Source organism: Vulpes vulpes, chromosome 5 (assembly GCF_048418805.1).
Source record: "Vulpes vulpes isolate BD-2025 chromosome 5, VulVul3, whole genome shotgun sequence".
Classification (NCBI taxonomy): domain Eukaryota; kingdom Metazoa; phylum Chordata; class Mammalia; order Carnivora; family Canidae; genus Vulpes; species Vulpes vulpes.
Window position 1 is genome coordinate 120,393,237 of NC_132784.1, and position 16,445 is coordinate 120,409,681.

The 16,445-nt window shown below is 39.3% G+C and overlaps 1 protein-coding gene across 1 annotated transcript in view; it reads right to left on the minus strand.

The window, feature by feature from the left end:
* Positions 1 to 14,150, minus strand: part of CD36 (CD36 molecule (CD36 blood group)) — a 76,288-nt gene extending 62,138 nt beyond the window's left edge. Inside the window, exon 1 of the mRNA XM_072759822.1 lies at positions 13,894 to 14,150. The gene's annotated coding sequence lies outside the window, so the exon portion shown is untranslated. The remainder of the gene's footprint in view (positions 1 to 13,893) is intronic.
* Positions 14,151 to 16,445: the final 2,295 nt, after the last annotated feature.

The window sequence follows — 16,445 nt, forward strand, 5'->3', positions numbered from 1 at the left end:
CTACTTACCAATCCTTTACTCCCCCCCCCCCCCCCCCCACCTTGTGTCTCTTACCTTCACTCTCTTGGTTCTTCTGGGTCTTCATTTTCTTAAGAATTTCACAGGAAAATTCTCTTCTCAGAAAACTGCCTTACTTTCTACTCTACTGAAAAGATATTGAGGCCATCTGATATAGTCTCGACATCTATATAAAAATAGAGTACCTGCTTCACACAGGTCCTATAATTCCTCACCTGGAAACCTTAGCTCTTGTGAAGGTATTTTTATGGGTCTGTAATTGTTCAGATTGATGTTTCTGAGACAGAATTGGTGCTAGAAGTCTCTAAAAATTGCTCTCTTGCTGACATCATTCCTATTTGGTCTAAACATTTTATTGAAGTCTTTATAAGATGCTGTATAATTCTGTAGATCAACACACCAAAATTTACCTCTGTTTTTGGAATTTGACCAAGATGTTATAGCCTGTCACTTACCAGTTCCCAGCCACCTATCCTGTAAATCTAGAACACTTTCCCCTGTTGAGATTATCTTCATCTGTCAATAGTTGTAGGAACATACTTGGGAAACTATAGTGTAATTATATTTACAAGAGAAAGGAAATGGATGTATAGATTTGGATAATGGATGATCAAGTCAACTTAGACTGGAAGATTCTTTATAGATCACCTCTGTACAACTCTACACCTCTCTACAACTTCCTTATTTAAGAAGCAGAGAAAGGACCTTAAAATTTATTTTCTCAATGTCACAGAGAATAAGAGAAGAGGGACCAAAGTTCAAGTCTTCTAATTCTGAGCCTGAAAGGGATATTAAAAATCACTTAATCTAAATGATTTCTCAGATGAGGAAACAGAGCTCCAATTTTTTTTTTGTATAGTCCGGCTTTTAAAATCATAACTGTAAAAATAATTGTACACCCATTTTACAGATGGGGAACTGAAATACTGAGAGATTGCATAATTTATTCAAGGCCACGTACACATACATCACACTTGAATTCAGATCTATTTAATGCCACATAGGCTGTAATTTTTACACTTGGGAACTGCTATTGGGAACAACTCCAAGAATTTTCATAAGGCTTTCCTCCTAAGCTTTTTTTTGGAGAAATTATAAAGGGTAGAAGAAGTAAAGAAAGTTCCAAGTTTTAGATTAAAAGGGAAGAAAGGTGTTATGGAATTCATTTACTCATATATTCATTTAAACACTTAACTGACTATATCCAGACTTCGAGCTTGGAAACAAAGATGAATAAAAATATGGTCTTTAACAGCTTGTGGTTTTGTTGAGAGGAGACACACTATACATTAATGCAAGGGCTTCAGTGGATAGGTAGACATTTTCTGATCACATAAGAGGGAGAAAAGTCAGGACAGACAAAACAGGATGTGTAAATTCACAGTCAGAAGGGAATGATGTGTTTGGAAAGCCACAAAATCATTTTTCAGGGAAGGAGCCAAAAGTGAGGAAAATGGGTAGAAACCAGATTTTGAAGCCTCTTGCCTAATTCTAAGAAACTTCCATTTTATTCTGTAAGCAGAAGAGAATCATTAAGTAACTAAGTAGGGGAAATGACAGGATAAGAGTTTTCACTTATAAGGGTCATATGAAAAGCACTCAGTCGGGATAGAAGACTAATGACACCAGCAAGACAGGAGGCTCTAAACCCAAACTGGTATTCAACCTACTATGAAGAGGGTGGAGTCATTCCAGGCAGAATCTGGAGTAGGGGGCAGCAGTTATGGTGGCAGCCATGGCAAGGGGGGCTGTCAAACCAAGAAGCTAGGCCCCTGAGTCCTCATGAGTGGGAGAAATACCCCTAGCAGAGGGGTCAGAAGAGGAGAAGTAATGAAAGCCAGGTGAGAGCTGAACCAACAGCCCCAGTAGAAGCAGAGACAAAAACACTAAAGCCCAAAGGAGTCTAGGACTTCTCTTGGCTCTGGCTGAAGCTCCAACTACGGTATAATGCAAACAGGTGACAAAGCAGGTAACAAGGGCCCTCGTACCTTCGGCTCTGTTAGGGAGCACTGAATCTCCTTATTTCTAGTTTTTCCCCACTTCCCATTCCACGCTGCAATTTGGCTCACAAGGTAGTGCGGAATCAGGGTAGCATGTCAGCATCATGGGAGTCAGGGAATAGATGCAGGGGATGAGGTTGGGGAGCAAAGGTCAAGAGAGAGAGGGCTCTATTGCAAAGTCCTCAGACCAGGAAGTAGGAGACATTGATCATTTGCTCTACTTAGTCCAGGGTCAGTAACTTAGAGAAGGACTTTGTCAGGAATAAGCAATAAGTAAAAAGATTATTTGAACCTGCTTTCTTTGGTCCACATAGTACAATTTGTCTTGTTTGGCCAGTGGGTACCTAAAACATAAATGCATTAGGACAGTTTAAAGAGGTATAGGATAAAGAAAGAAAGAGAATTGAAGCCAGTGGAAAACAAGAAGACTCCCCAAGAAATAATCTGGGTCATTTTTGCAGTGAAAACCAGTCACCTCTGTTTGCCTCTGAGGCTGATATGCTCTGGAGAAAAAAGGATTAGATAAAAGCAAGAGGAGAAAGTTGCCATTTTATTTTGGCATCAGTCCTAACAACTGTTTTAAGAGTATCTGTGATGGGGGCGCCTGGGTGGCTCAGTGGTTGAACATCTCTATGGTATATGAAGAGTACAGGAATGTTTCAGGTAAGAAAATTGGCCCTCATCCTTTTTAGTTCCATTTAATGTGGGTAGCTCTTGCTAAACTGAGCACACAAAACTACTTTGACCATTACCAAAGCCAGTAATTAATGTTTATCTATAGCCAACTTCTGGACAGTAAAACTAAAGAATAGATACATCCACAAATACATTTATGCAAATTTGACCCTGCATAAAATAGAGAAGAATGATCCTCAAAAATACTAACTTCCCAAGTAACTAGTGGATATTTTTATATCTAGTGGTATTATTTCCTTTCATTGCTATTAACAAGGAATCAAGTCAGTTACCAGGATCTTGCTGTAACTATTGTACTATTCAGATTTCGGGATCCCAAGTGTTGCCATTGGTTGTACAAGACTTGAATAAGCCCACATCACCTAGGCTCATAACAGACATCTGTAATCTTTAAGAAGACATAAGCCTGTTGTTTAATTAATAGTCAGAATGTTTAACTGGAATTTTAACTTCTCAATTTTAGTCTCCCATTCAGTAAATTATTATTCCTGGCTCACACAAAACAAAGCTACATGTTTCACTTGAAAACAGGAAAGATGAAATAGGATCCTGCAAAAGGGGAGATCTTAAGGAGAAAGTAAAAAATGCACATCTTTCTTTGTTTAGATGATATCCACAAAAGTAACTACAGGGCAAACTCTATAAAGTTCAATGAAAATAGCTTCTATTTATTAACAAGATAGTACGATAAATAAAGCAGATGTAAAAACAAATCTCTGTTTACTTTGTATTGCCTTCATTCTATTTTAAAACCAATTGAAAAAAAAAATCAAAAGATGGAGAAACTTAATCTTACACATCTGACTGAAGCCTTGGATTTTAAAGGCGGCCTATGTTTAAAAAGTATACATATAAAAAGTGGTATATTTAACAATATGCCAAGTGTCTTAGTTACTGCATTGTGGAAAGGTATTTTTTCCATGTATGACCTATGGATTCAAGCTTAATTTGTAGCCTTATCACATCTCCTCCTCACCACCTATCCCATCCCAATCCACATCACCTCCTCTACAGACTTATAAAAAATTCTAAAGCAAATTACAAGCCTGGGGCACTTGTCAATGTTTCTAATCATTTTATATCCACACATTACTAAAATGTTGAATATTATTCAATTGCGAACCTGAATCACTTACTAGATGTTCTTTTATGCAAAACTTATGATAGTCTATTACGTAAAAGAAAAAGATTATCCCATTTAAGAGGCACCTAGAATATCTAAGTAGAAATTTGGCATATTTATTTTTAACCAATTTAACTTCGACTTAGATCAATTTTCAGAAATACTTGATTTATGGTAATTCTCAATTCCAAGATTCTGTGATCTCTGACCTTTCCCTATGTAGTAAGTGGAAAGACTCTCTAACTTCTCCACAGGTAAATTTCATTAAGTGAAATTAAGATTTCATTCCATTTATGTCATATCTCTCAATGGTATATTTTTTTCATTTATATAACGAACTTGTTTTTATCCTGTAAAGGCAAAGAAATAAATCAATTCCCTAAACCAGTACACATTATAGCTATACACAGATTGACCTTCTGAGGTTCTTACTGACCATCAAAATGCTAGCATAAAATAAATGAAGTTTTTTATCACAATATTCAGTGCATTGGCCATACCTTAGGGCTTGGGGAGAAAATTACAAAGAGACTTTGTTAGAATCTTATCACCAAAATAGGGGAAAGTGGATTTTATAGAAGTAGGTTTCATTACTGAAGTAATAAAGAATTTTGTCATGAGAAAGAGAAAACAGCCTCTGATGGCCAGGACCTGGCCTGCTGCTATCTGGTAGGTCTTGTTGTTTCTGGACACTGGCCTCCTACTCACAGGCCTTGGGATCCTCTTGTCAAACATGAACAATTTCACAGGGTATCAACTTTAGACAAGGCCACTCTATGATCACGGCGGGTCACAACAAAAACGAAACGCTCTGTAATTGTGTCCAAACATAGACCAATTATGAACACTAAGCTCACATACTACCCCCTTTCTCAGCTAATATGGGTCTCTGTGGCTTCTGTGCCCCTTGCAGCCTTAGCCATCTCATCTTCTTCCTCCTAGGTAAGATCAGACACGCGGTTGTAAAGTTACTCTGCTTCCTGACAACATCCAATTCAAAACAAAGCTGCTTTCTTAACCTCTCCCTCCTGCCCTGCCACCCAATCGTCCAAAGTCCAAATTCTTTAAGAGATTCTAACATCTTGAGTCACTCTTGGTTGCCTGAAGTATACTTTGCCCTTCTTGCAGTGAGTTATCAACTCAGCTTGTTCAACTGCAGGTGTGTTCCTACTGGTCTTGGGCTAAAGAGCATTAACAATTATGAAGCAGCTCAAAAGCTTGGCTCTGCAGGCCAGTATCATCAGGAGGCTCTGATATATTTGGTACCACAGTCTCCCAGAATGTTATAGAAGACTAAATGGGACTTGAGGGAAGGAAAATGAGAAGATGCCATAGTGGCTGAGGAACAGGAGAGGTGGTTAGAGTCATGCAAAATGGCATTAAACAAAGATTTTGAGGTCAGAGCAGCTGTATCAAATGTAGAACAAAAGAATATGGAAGATGAGGAACATAAGCCAGGGCACAGGGAGGACCGACATATCAAGAGCTGAAGGACACTGAAACACTGTCAAGAGCTTTCTAGTCCTGCTTCAAGAAGTTAGGGGAGTATGTTAAGTCTTTTTGACCAAAACCCCACTAAGGGGAAGGACTCTCTGCCACTGCACTGAAGATCCAAGTCTAACATCTACAAAACATAGCAATAGCACATATAGTTAGAGAACTAATGACCCTCCCAGTAAAGGGCTAGCAAGATACTAGTAGGTTGATTTTAAACAACTTCTTAAAAGGGATTAAATTTTACTGGTAATCAGTAAGGGGGGGGAAGTACAAGGCGTGAGTGTAGATTAAGAAAAACAGTAAGAGAAACTATGATGATGGTGATGATGAAGCAATAAAACAATAGATTTCTTCAAAACAGGCATTATGAGAACCGAATTAAATATTTTTGGTTATTCACATACACACCAGCTTTTTGAGAACTACTGCGTTAAATCTGGTCTGATTTAAGCAGCTCTTAAAACTGAGTGCTCGGAGATAATAGTTTCCAACACTCACTTGCCAGTCCTTGTTTTTCAAAAGAAGGAAGGTTTAAAACTAGAGCAGACTCTGACTTTGGCTCACTCATCAGAGTGTTGTCCTTCCCTAATCTTGTCTTGCCCTTAACCCTTTGCCTACATAGCAAGCACCTGTTAGGCGGCCATGCCTGCAACCTGAACCAAGCCCTGATCCGGCTCCCTTCGCTACCATGTCACAACCCAGAAGATATGCAAATCCTTGCTCCAGGCTTTTTGCAATTATTTTTACAGGTTCCAATACTGGATCATTTCCCTATCAAACTCTTCCTCATTCTTGAAAATCCAGACTACTTATGAAGCTGCTTTGCTATCGTAGTCTGAATCATTAACTTTGCTTTTCACTTACTTGGACTTTTATTTCTCCAGTGACACTGGCAAAAGTTTCCGTTGCCTTTGAAGGAGGAAAATAAGTTTCTTAGGTATTCTTAGTCTGGATTTATAATTGGGATAAAATAGGAGAATGAACAAAACAAAAACCTGGTGTTTCCCCTCAAGGAACTCACAGTATCGCTGGGAAGATAAATTTGTAAATAGACAATTACAATACATTGTGACCACCACACCCAGACTAGAGAAGAATGGTGCTGAAGGGAAGGGTGATGAAGGACATTGTGGTGGAAGAAGCATTATCTTACTAGAGAGTTCTACAATACAAGTCTAGGTAAAGAAAGTGGGAGAGGGTGAAGGGATGAAACACATTCCCCCTTAAAAAAATTATATATATATATATATATATATATATATATATATATATATATATATATATTAGTTGGGTGGTTCTGTTAAGCCATGGACTCTTGACTTCAGCTCAGGTCATGATCTCAGGTCATGATCTTGAGATCAAGTCTCCCTCTCCTTCTGCTCCTTGCCCCATGCTCTCCCTTTCTCTCTAAAATAATAAATAAATCTTAAAACACGCACACATGTGCGCACGCACACACACACACACACAGAGGAAATACAGCTATTTCGAGAAGGCTTTGGTACAATGTCTGAGCTTTGGAAAGACAAGACAGGACGCTAGAGAGAAAGGCACAAATGACCACATGAAGTCCTCATGCCACCCATGCAAGACTGAGGTGTGTGTCCCAATCCCTAGGAATTCATTCTCTCAGGAATTTCTCTTGAAAGAAGTATAGAGCTACTCAAGTATTTTAGGGAAGGAGGATGTAATAAAATTTAGGGTTAGGAATATGGCTTTGGCACTCTTGGAGAATAGATAGATTGGACAGAAAGTCAGAGGAGATCGTCTGAAATAACCCAGGCAGACAGTTAGATGTTCTGAACTTATTAAGATAGTGGCTGTGGGAAGGAAGAAGGTCAGATTTCAGAAATATTTAGTGGAGATGGGGAGATATTTAGAAGGTGGCAGGAATAGCTAAGCCTTGGTGAACAATTAGCCAGGTAAAGGCAAGAGAAAAAAAGAAATCAAGAACAAGCCCTACGTTTCAGGCTGTAGTAACAAGAAGAAAGAAAAGAATGGAGAGGAAATAATAGGACTAGATGTGGGTGTGGAAGGAGGTTAGGTGTATGCCCTTTTCACTTAACCAGCTGCAAGGTCCTGGGCCATTTCTTAATCTCTCTGTTTACTCATTCTTAAAATGAGGATAACACTACCCATGTCTAAATTATGGTGAGAAATAACAACAGCTAATCCTCCTAAGCCCTTACCACGTACAAGGCACTTGTGTAAGTATCTTACGTGCAGTAACTCGCTTACTTTGAACAATTGGTTCATGAGGTAGGTACTCTTATTGTCCCCACTTTGAGGAGAAAGAGGAAGCACAAAGAAGTTTCACTAGCTGAGCCAGGGTCATGGAACTGGCAAGTGGCAGATCCAAATCTCAAACCTTTTCCATCTGACTACAGAGAGGGGGTTTCACCGATAGTTTACAATGCCTCTCATTAAATACTAATCATTTTATGTAATTATCATCAGAGTGGTTATAATTTCTAGTTTCACTGGCAGGACAGAATTACCCACTGAGCCTATCCACTTGTCTAAGAAGTATTTGCAGAGTATTTTTAAGTACATACAGTTTACTAAGCGCTTGGAGAGACTCGAGCATAGTAAGCGACAGACCTATCTTGGGGCTGCTTTCAGTTTAGTTCTGAATGTCAAATGCACATCATGAAACAGAACATGAGATTATGCTTTTAAAGGGTCAGATGCCTTCAACGTAAGACAGAAAACATTCACATGGAGACCCTGAGCAGCAGGCATTAGGGCCGTGGCACGTAGATTCGGGTCCTCTTCGACACATTGGTCAAACGATCAAGACTGAGAAGGTCACTTAGGAGGTGTTGAGAGGGACCTCAGGAAAAACCCACCGACAAGGATTCAGGGGCCACCCCAGTGTCCAGGCAACGGCATAAAAAGCCCATTTAACTTCTGTAGGTCTCAGAGTCCTCACTTGTAAAATTAGTCGATCTTGGCTTGAGACGATGCTAAGAACTCTTCCCACTTCCAGTGTTTGCAGCTTTTGCTGTGAACAAATGTGAACGTTGCGAGAGCTGCCGAAAGTTGACTTCAGCTTTCACCCCTAGAGAAAAGGCCCAGCCTCATAGCTGTTGCTCTGCCATGGTAAATCATTAGTAAGTAGTTTTCTTTTCACAAAAGACCATTCATCTCGTTTCAGTTGCTTTTATTTATTCTACAGGATGTCAGCCTCAGAAATGTTCTTGCGGTTACTATGTACAGAAGTTCTGTGGGGGAGAGTTTAGAGACAAACAAACAAAGTGGCATCTCTGTTACTCAAGAGGAATATCAATGGGGGGCAGAAGATGATGGGCAGAGGCATAGTAAGCTGCTGCAGTTTGCCTCTTAATACCAGGACGTCCCTGCTTCCCTCCTAATCTTTTCCTCCCTTCACCTGGTAAAACAGAAGACATCACTGAGTTATTGTGACAGGAGTGCAGTAGAAGGACAATGACATAAGGAGTGCAATACCTGGAGATTGGGCAAACCAAAGGAAGAAACCGGTGAGAGGCTCTCAGTGAGGTCACCAAGAAATACTGACCATGGGGTTGAGAGACCACAGATGATGACCATGCTTCCACTGCCAGCTGGTGGCTCCCTCCACCCCCAGGGAGGCTTTGGGGGTTCTGTGTGGCCAGGCCAGCCAACAGCAGCTACTATACTTGCTGTGGCTTCCCATGAAGTATGCAAGAAGCAGAGAAATCATAATCTATACCTGGGGCCAGGGTAGCAAACCTGAAGACGACCCCTGGGCCCTGAGTAGACGGACAGAACTAAGAGGTTTTCTCTAGCTTTTTCCAAAACGTGGCACAAGTAGTAAAGCCATCTCAGAGACTGAGCGCAGAAGTAAGCACATCTCAGCTTTGCACACCCACGGCAGAGCCGGGGAAGGGAGAGGAAGAAATCAGTGGGATTAGGAGAAATAAAGGAGCTTCATGGACTTGACCCATCAGATCATCATTGGTGTGAGCTTACACACTTAGTGTCGTGTGAATTAGACAATATTTGTGTATTACATTCCATAATTGCATTTGTAATACATGATCTGCCCTGCGTTACAAAATAACGACCAAAACAAAAACCCAGTCATGCTGGGAAGGGCCGGCGGGTGGTGCGAACACCCCATGCAACGACCTTCCTAAGGATGTTGCACACAACCATTGCACAGATCTACCACTTTATGGTAGGGGTTTATATTAGTTTGGAGATTTTTTAAAAGAGCACTCTGCCTAAGAGATGCATTTAAGTGATGAAAACTTCTTGAAATTTTAGAGCACTTAGTGGAAGGTGAATGCTCTGGGTAAGAAAACATTTAGACATCAGAAGTTTGGATAAATGAGTAAGACCGAGCTGTTGAGCACTTACTATGTGTCAGGCCCTGGGCAGTGCTGATGCTCAGGTACAAATGACCCCTGCCTTCAGGAAGCTCACAGCCCAGCCAAAGGGCCGATCCAAGGGAGTGGGAAGGTCTGTGAGCAGTGCCCTTATCACCATCCAGGACACTTATCACCATCCAGGACACTTATCACCATCCAGGACACTTATCACAGCCTGTGTCCTCTACAGTAATTGCCTGTCCACGTGGCTGCCTAGGTCTAACTTTGACCAAGAGGCTCTTTTAAGATGTTATTTATTTATTCATGAGAGACACACAGAGAGAGACAGAGCACAGGCAGAGGGAGAAGCAGGCTCCTGGTGGGGACCCAATGGGGGACTCAATCCCAGGACCCCAGGGTCACGCCCTGAGTCAGAGGCAGACACTTAACCACTGAGCCACCCAGGTGCCCCCTGACCAAGAAGATCTTAAATGAATGAGGCTCCTAGAAACTAGCAGTTTCCATAGAAACTAGACATCTTTCCCTTCCCCTCCAGGAGAGCGAGCTACAATTTAGATTAGCATTTATTCCCCATTTCAAACTAAACAGTTCAACACAAAGTAATCTTAAGGAGCTATTAAGTGCAGTTTAGAGTGTGGACCCCTTTGTGTTGCCGTATTCTGGAGGAGTTTCTGTGTGTTCTGTTAACACTTTAAGAATGGGTGGCTTATTTATAGGGGCAGGAAGCTAAGAGTGGGCAAAGGAAGCAACTCTGCCCCGCATCTCCCTTCTGGTTCTGTAAAGGGAACAGCCCCACATCTAGCACATCTTCTTCAGGGCATAGATGGTCCATAACCATCTATGGGGTAGATGGACCAGGGTCGGTTTGTGGACACCCATGGGGAATAAATACTATTCCCATGATCAGTGGGATTAGTATTTAAATCAAAACCCATGATTTTGTCCACAAAATCATCCCATGGCTCTATCATTTACAAAGTTTTTTTTTTTTTAAACACTTTCATCAAAAGATTTCATCCCATATAAACAAAATGTAGAAGAAGCACCTGGCGGGGGGGGGGGGGGGGGGGGGGGGGAGAACAAGCACCTGAAAAAAAGATCCTGGATCTGTAGAACTCTCTAGCACAACATTATTAACCACGTTCACCAGAGCCTACAACGTGTCTGACACCTAGTAAATGCTCACATATAGATTTTAACAAATGCATCGATGATGAATAAGTGACCCTGAAAAATAGTTGATTCCATCAGGTTTGCTGTTGTAGGGCTCACCCTTAGAGTCAGAATACCTGCCACTCACTTAACTACAAATTTAGGCCTGTTCTAAAAATATACCACTGTGTTTAGGGTCTATGCTGTGGGGCCACTGCAGTGAATAAATGACCTATTATTACTTCACTTCGAAAACTTCTTAGATTGCAGCACAAGAAGGACACTTTAACTGGCCTCTGTGACATTTCAAATAGAAGGATAAGGAAATTCCAAAACAGGACAACATGAGTCTCCACGCGACTCTCGATTGGACCATGTTCTTAATTTTTTTGAACTATGACATGACTGCTACTATGCTTTTTGATTTCCTAAAAATTAAAGTGGGAGAACCATAACATTTATATTTGGAAGATTTAAGGAGAACAACAACATTAAGCGATGAAGCTAATAGCTTTTTGTTTTGTTTTTTAAAGCACCGCTCTTATTCCACATTTAAACTTCGGAAGCACTGAAGGAAGAACAATGCTTTTCTATTTGGGGACACTCTGGACTGCTTAATGAATGGAGCCAAGCTATTGGCTATGCCCCTCAATAATGCTCGCCAATTTCCTGTCATTTCCTCTTTCAGATAATAGTGTTTGTGTGACAAAGGTCTCTGGGTCGATTTCAAAACATTTTCAATAATTTAACAATGGACCACCAAGCACCTTCTATAAAGTGTTACTCAATTTCCACACAGCTAAATTGGTCAGAAGGCACAGATCAGAATGCACCTTACCAATCTTCACAAAGAAACGGCTAGAAGGTTCACTGGGAAACCAGGGGCGGCTGACTCATTGCCTTTTGTGAAAGAAGAAAGTATTTAGTGGCTGAATGTATTTCTGCACTTTGCTACAATACAGCAAAGAGTAAAACCAATTATTTACAAATCTATGTGGTTTTTTTTTTTAATATTCTCTGTGCACTTAAGCTAGTTTTAGACTGTTTCCTTTTTCCTGATGAACAGTTCATTATTTGTGATGGAGAGAATCACTATTAATGCAGCATAATTTAGGATTCCAGGAACCCGATGAAAAAATAGGGTCGCTTCTCCACCTGAAGTACCTCCCCCTTCCTCATTCCAGGCCACTTTTGGGCTGTGGTCAAGTGGTGAAGCACTTTGCAGTCTTTCATCCAAAGAGCAATCAAAAACATAGACAATGGACCAATAAAATATATCTTCCTTTTCATTCATTTTAAGGCATTTTTTTTAATTTCAGAATCCTATGAAGCTTAGTTTATAAAAACTAGGAATATTAAATTCCTTAGTGAATAATCTAAACTAGCCATTTGTGCTAAAAGCAAAATTAGCCATAGTCACAGTAACATCAATAGATTATTATGTATTTCTTCACTCTAAGAAAAACACATTCTTTCATTTAACTGGGCTACTCTGCAGGCTTATATAGTCTCTACCACTGATTTGTTAACCATGCTAAAGCCCCCCCCCCTTTTTTTTTTTTTTGCCTACCAGTGACTCTTCAGAGTTCAGGAGCTTACCTTTTCCCAGGTGAAAACTGTTTTATTATCCTCAGGTGTTTGCTTTCTTAAACCCTCAGAGCAGTTAGCTGCAAAGTTGTCATTGTCCTTTACAAAAGGATCTGATTCCAAGTAATTAGTGTTTGTGTTGTACATCATTTGAAAATATTTCTCCTTTTTTCCTTGCCAGGATTACAGGAGTCTCATGTATTGCCCTACAAATCCCACTTCCATTATTTAGTCAGGTGTACCTGAGAACAGGACAGGTTGCCTATTTCTCTTCATGTGATCCAGGTCCCACCTGAGCTGTGGGTTCTCACACGCGGAATGAACAATCTAACACTTCTGTAAGCATCAGTCCAGAATGCTATCCCCAGAATTCAGCACAGCTCCAAGCCACCATTTCTCCAAAGAATAAAAGGAAATGATCTTTAAAGGTAAAGAATTATACCCAATTCTTTTCAAGACTTAGAAGTTAACATGCGGGGGGCGGGGGGTGATTTTTAAATCAGAATCTGGTTTGATCTCTAAGTAGGTCCTTAGGTTTCCGTTCTGCTTAAGTCACTCCTCTATCATTCTTCAGTGTCTTCTGACCTGATACAGCTATGCTACGAAACACCCCAAGTAACAAAGTTCTGCTATGGGACAAAACCTCCTCCTTCCAAAGTAAAATATCTGGTGCCCACAGTCAGTGCAATTTGAATGATCTCTCGGGATCAATAAGTATACATATGGAAAGATTTTTTTTCCTTCTAAATCAGTTTGTAAGGGGATCAGATCTTTTAAATTATTTCTTAAATAAACTTGTTAGTCTTGACAACGTGCCAAAAAAACATTTTCAGAGTCCCATGAACAAAGGTCATTCAGCTTCTAGTCTCATTTAAAAAAAAAAGTTTTCAGTTTGGAAGAGAAAAATTTTATTGGTCAGATTTTTAGAGTGTCCTTTTCAAAAGAATATATTTTTTTAAAGCCTGGAAGAAGGCACACAGAAATTTAAATAAGATAACTCAGACACTGAGGGGGGCACTTGATGGGATGAGCACTGGGTGTTATTCTATATGTTGGCAAATTGAACACCAATAAAAAATAAATTTATATAAAAAGATAACTCAGACTAGATTGGGACAAGTCATATTAACTTAGAGAGTCTGAAGGAATAATATTTCCAGTAAAATTATACTTTTTGAAATAAGGAATTTACATTTTCTCATACTTTCTAAGTCAAAGCCATGAAAATGTGTAAATGGAAGTTTCATAAGATGAATTTGGAGACTAGTGGAGATGTTAAATTTAAGTGTCAAGCATCTTTTTCTTCATCTATTTAGTTGAAAGCTTACAAATGTTAGAAGAAGCATCATAGACTACATTATCACAACAGATAGTATTATCTTCCCAAAGAGTTAAAAATAATAATTATTAATATTTACTAGATGATAGCCCATCAACAACAAAGACCATTATAGCCACACCCCTAAACAAAAATCATTTTGCTCACCTACTTCTGGAGGAGCTTGCTTGCCTAGATGTGGGATCTGAAGTCTGGCTGCAGAGAGACTGTTGTAGGAGGAGACACAGAAAATAAACACATGATTTCCACAGCACAGCAGCTGAGAACTCAAAAATGAGGCACGGGGTCTTGACCATTCATCTGTCTTTAAGGTTATCCTGACATCTGAAAGCCATTGACGTCCTGAGCCTTCCAGCACTCCAGGCGCATGCCTAATACAAGATAAATATAGATCCCTGACACCTGAGCCAGATGGAATGGAAGTTAACTTGAAAAAAATCTCATTCATTTTGTGCCTCAGTTGAGGAAAATAAAACCTTTAATCCTTTTCCTGTTAAAACCTTTTATGCCTCTTAAAAACAGTTTCTGTGCTTATGAAACATGAAATTTGAAATGATCATTATTAATCTATTTGCTTCTCTCCATAATTACCATTTGTTGTGACAGCAAGAGAGGCTCAAATTCTCCTTTCTTGGTTAAGTATAAAAGACACATAATAGTGAATGTTAATTATCTACTCAACTTTTTTAAAAGTAACTTTTGCAGGTGAATCCTTAAATGTGAGTATTTATTTGGTAAACTTTCTCGTATCCTCTCTCTTATATTGTGACGGAGCAATTTGGCCCTTTATTCTGTGCCTCAATTAGTGAGGAAGAAAGTGTTGTGCATTGCCAGGTGCTTTGGTTTCAGTTCATCTCTTGGCATAGTTGTATAATGTAGTGGATTTAAGTTGAATTTTGCTTAGTACTATTTGGAAACATAAAAACGAGGTTACCTTTGGCCTAAGAAGCTATGATTAAAGTTATTTCTTTGAAGATATAATGGCAAAATTTCTAACAATAAATCACTTTCTAGGATTCATAATTTAAGAATCTCTAATTCTATCTTAGAATAAAGTGAACGGAGGAACTAGAAAAGTCACACTGCTCTCATGAGATTTTGAGGCATTAAATACTTTTAGTTAATAGTAGGTTTTGCTGCATGCTATTAAAGAAAAATAATGGATTTGGGGTTACCACATTGCAAATGAAGCTGATCTGTAACTAGTAGTACCTATCATCCCAGAAAGGAGAATGGTTCTTTTATCAGATTACTAAAACCAGTATTTTTGTATTTTAATCATAAGTCCCATGTGTTTGGCCATGTCTGTGTTTTTGGCACTTTGCTAAGTACATATCATATAATCTCATTTTCTTTTCCTAATGCAAAAAATATCCTTTCAAATCAAGTTAATATTTTTAGGTCCAATTTTGGAGAAAAGAAACCTAGAACTTAAAAGGGTAAATGTTGACAATGGACCTATGGCTAATAAGTGGCTCATATGAGAGTCTAATTCATACGATTTTGACTGAAAGCATATTTCTTTCTTATCATACAATATAGTTACAGGTTAAAAATGAGTTTCCTCCACGCTTTATCTGTATCACCTTAGCCACCCTATGAGTAATTCTAAGGCTTCTTTAAATTTTTTATTTTAAAACAAAGTTAGGGAAAGTACAGAAATGGTCCCTGTGGAGTATTGCTATGACACCAGGAAATCCCCAAAAGCATTATGTCCCCAGCACAAAGAAAAGATAAATCTATAAGGCACAATTCTAGCCAGATATATTTCTCATATCTTTTATTTATGTTTTTCAACTTGTCCTCATTAATTTGTATAAGCAGAGTTTGACCTGCCAAAGCCTGCAGGGTAGGGCCCGATGGCCACTTCACAGCCATAATAGCAGGTCTGGCAGTTGGAGGTTGCAAGACCAGCATAGAGGAGGAATATCCACGTGGCAGAGAGTCAGCCAGTGAGGTTAGGAGGTTTTGCATGAGGAGGGGTGGGGGGAGAGGGGGAAGGTGGTGTCACATTTTCCACTATCATAGAATGTGACCCTGTTCATTTTTAAAAAGTATTGTTCCACATGTGTAAAAAGTTTTCCTATTACTTGAACTTATTAATAAAACATTTCATTAAAAAACTGAGAAGACAAAAACTTTAGTGAACTATCACACATATTTTCCATGAATCACAATGAGTATCATAGAATGCCTCCAACACTAAGCACCATTATCTTTGAATATGGATTATGTCCTATAAATAAGAATAGGAAATTTTGAATTTCCTTTCCATGAATTACATATTCATTGTCATTAAATTGTTCACTCCCTGCTAGGCACCGATTTATAAGCAATGGGTGGTGAGGGAGAGGAAAGAATAGTGGTATATTGAGTTTAAAAAAATAAAAAGACTGCGTACATCTGATTGGCTCAGTTGGTAGAGCAGGTGACTCCACATTGGGTTCAAGCCCCACATTGAGTATGGAGCCTACTTAAAGTTAAAATTTTAAAAAGACCATAGCTCTGGGACAACGAACTAAGACAAGACCTCTGACGCCTTCATCCAGAGAATCGTCAGAAACTTTCTTCACCAACTATCTTCAAAATTCAACATTTCACCACAGAATGTCAGTTAAACCCACGATTCCCCCCCTCATCAGTCCATCTTTCAAGTGTCAATGAGCCTAAATTTTTGAACCAGACAAAACCAAAACATC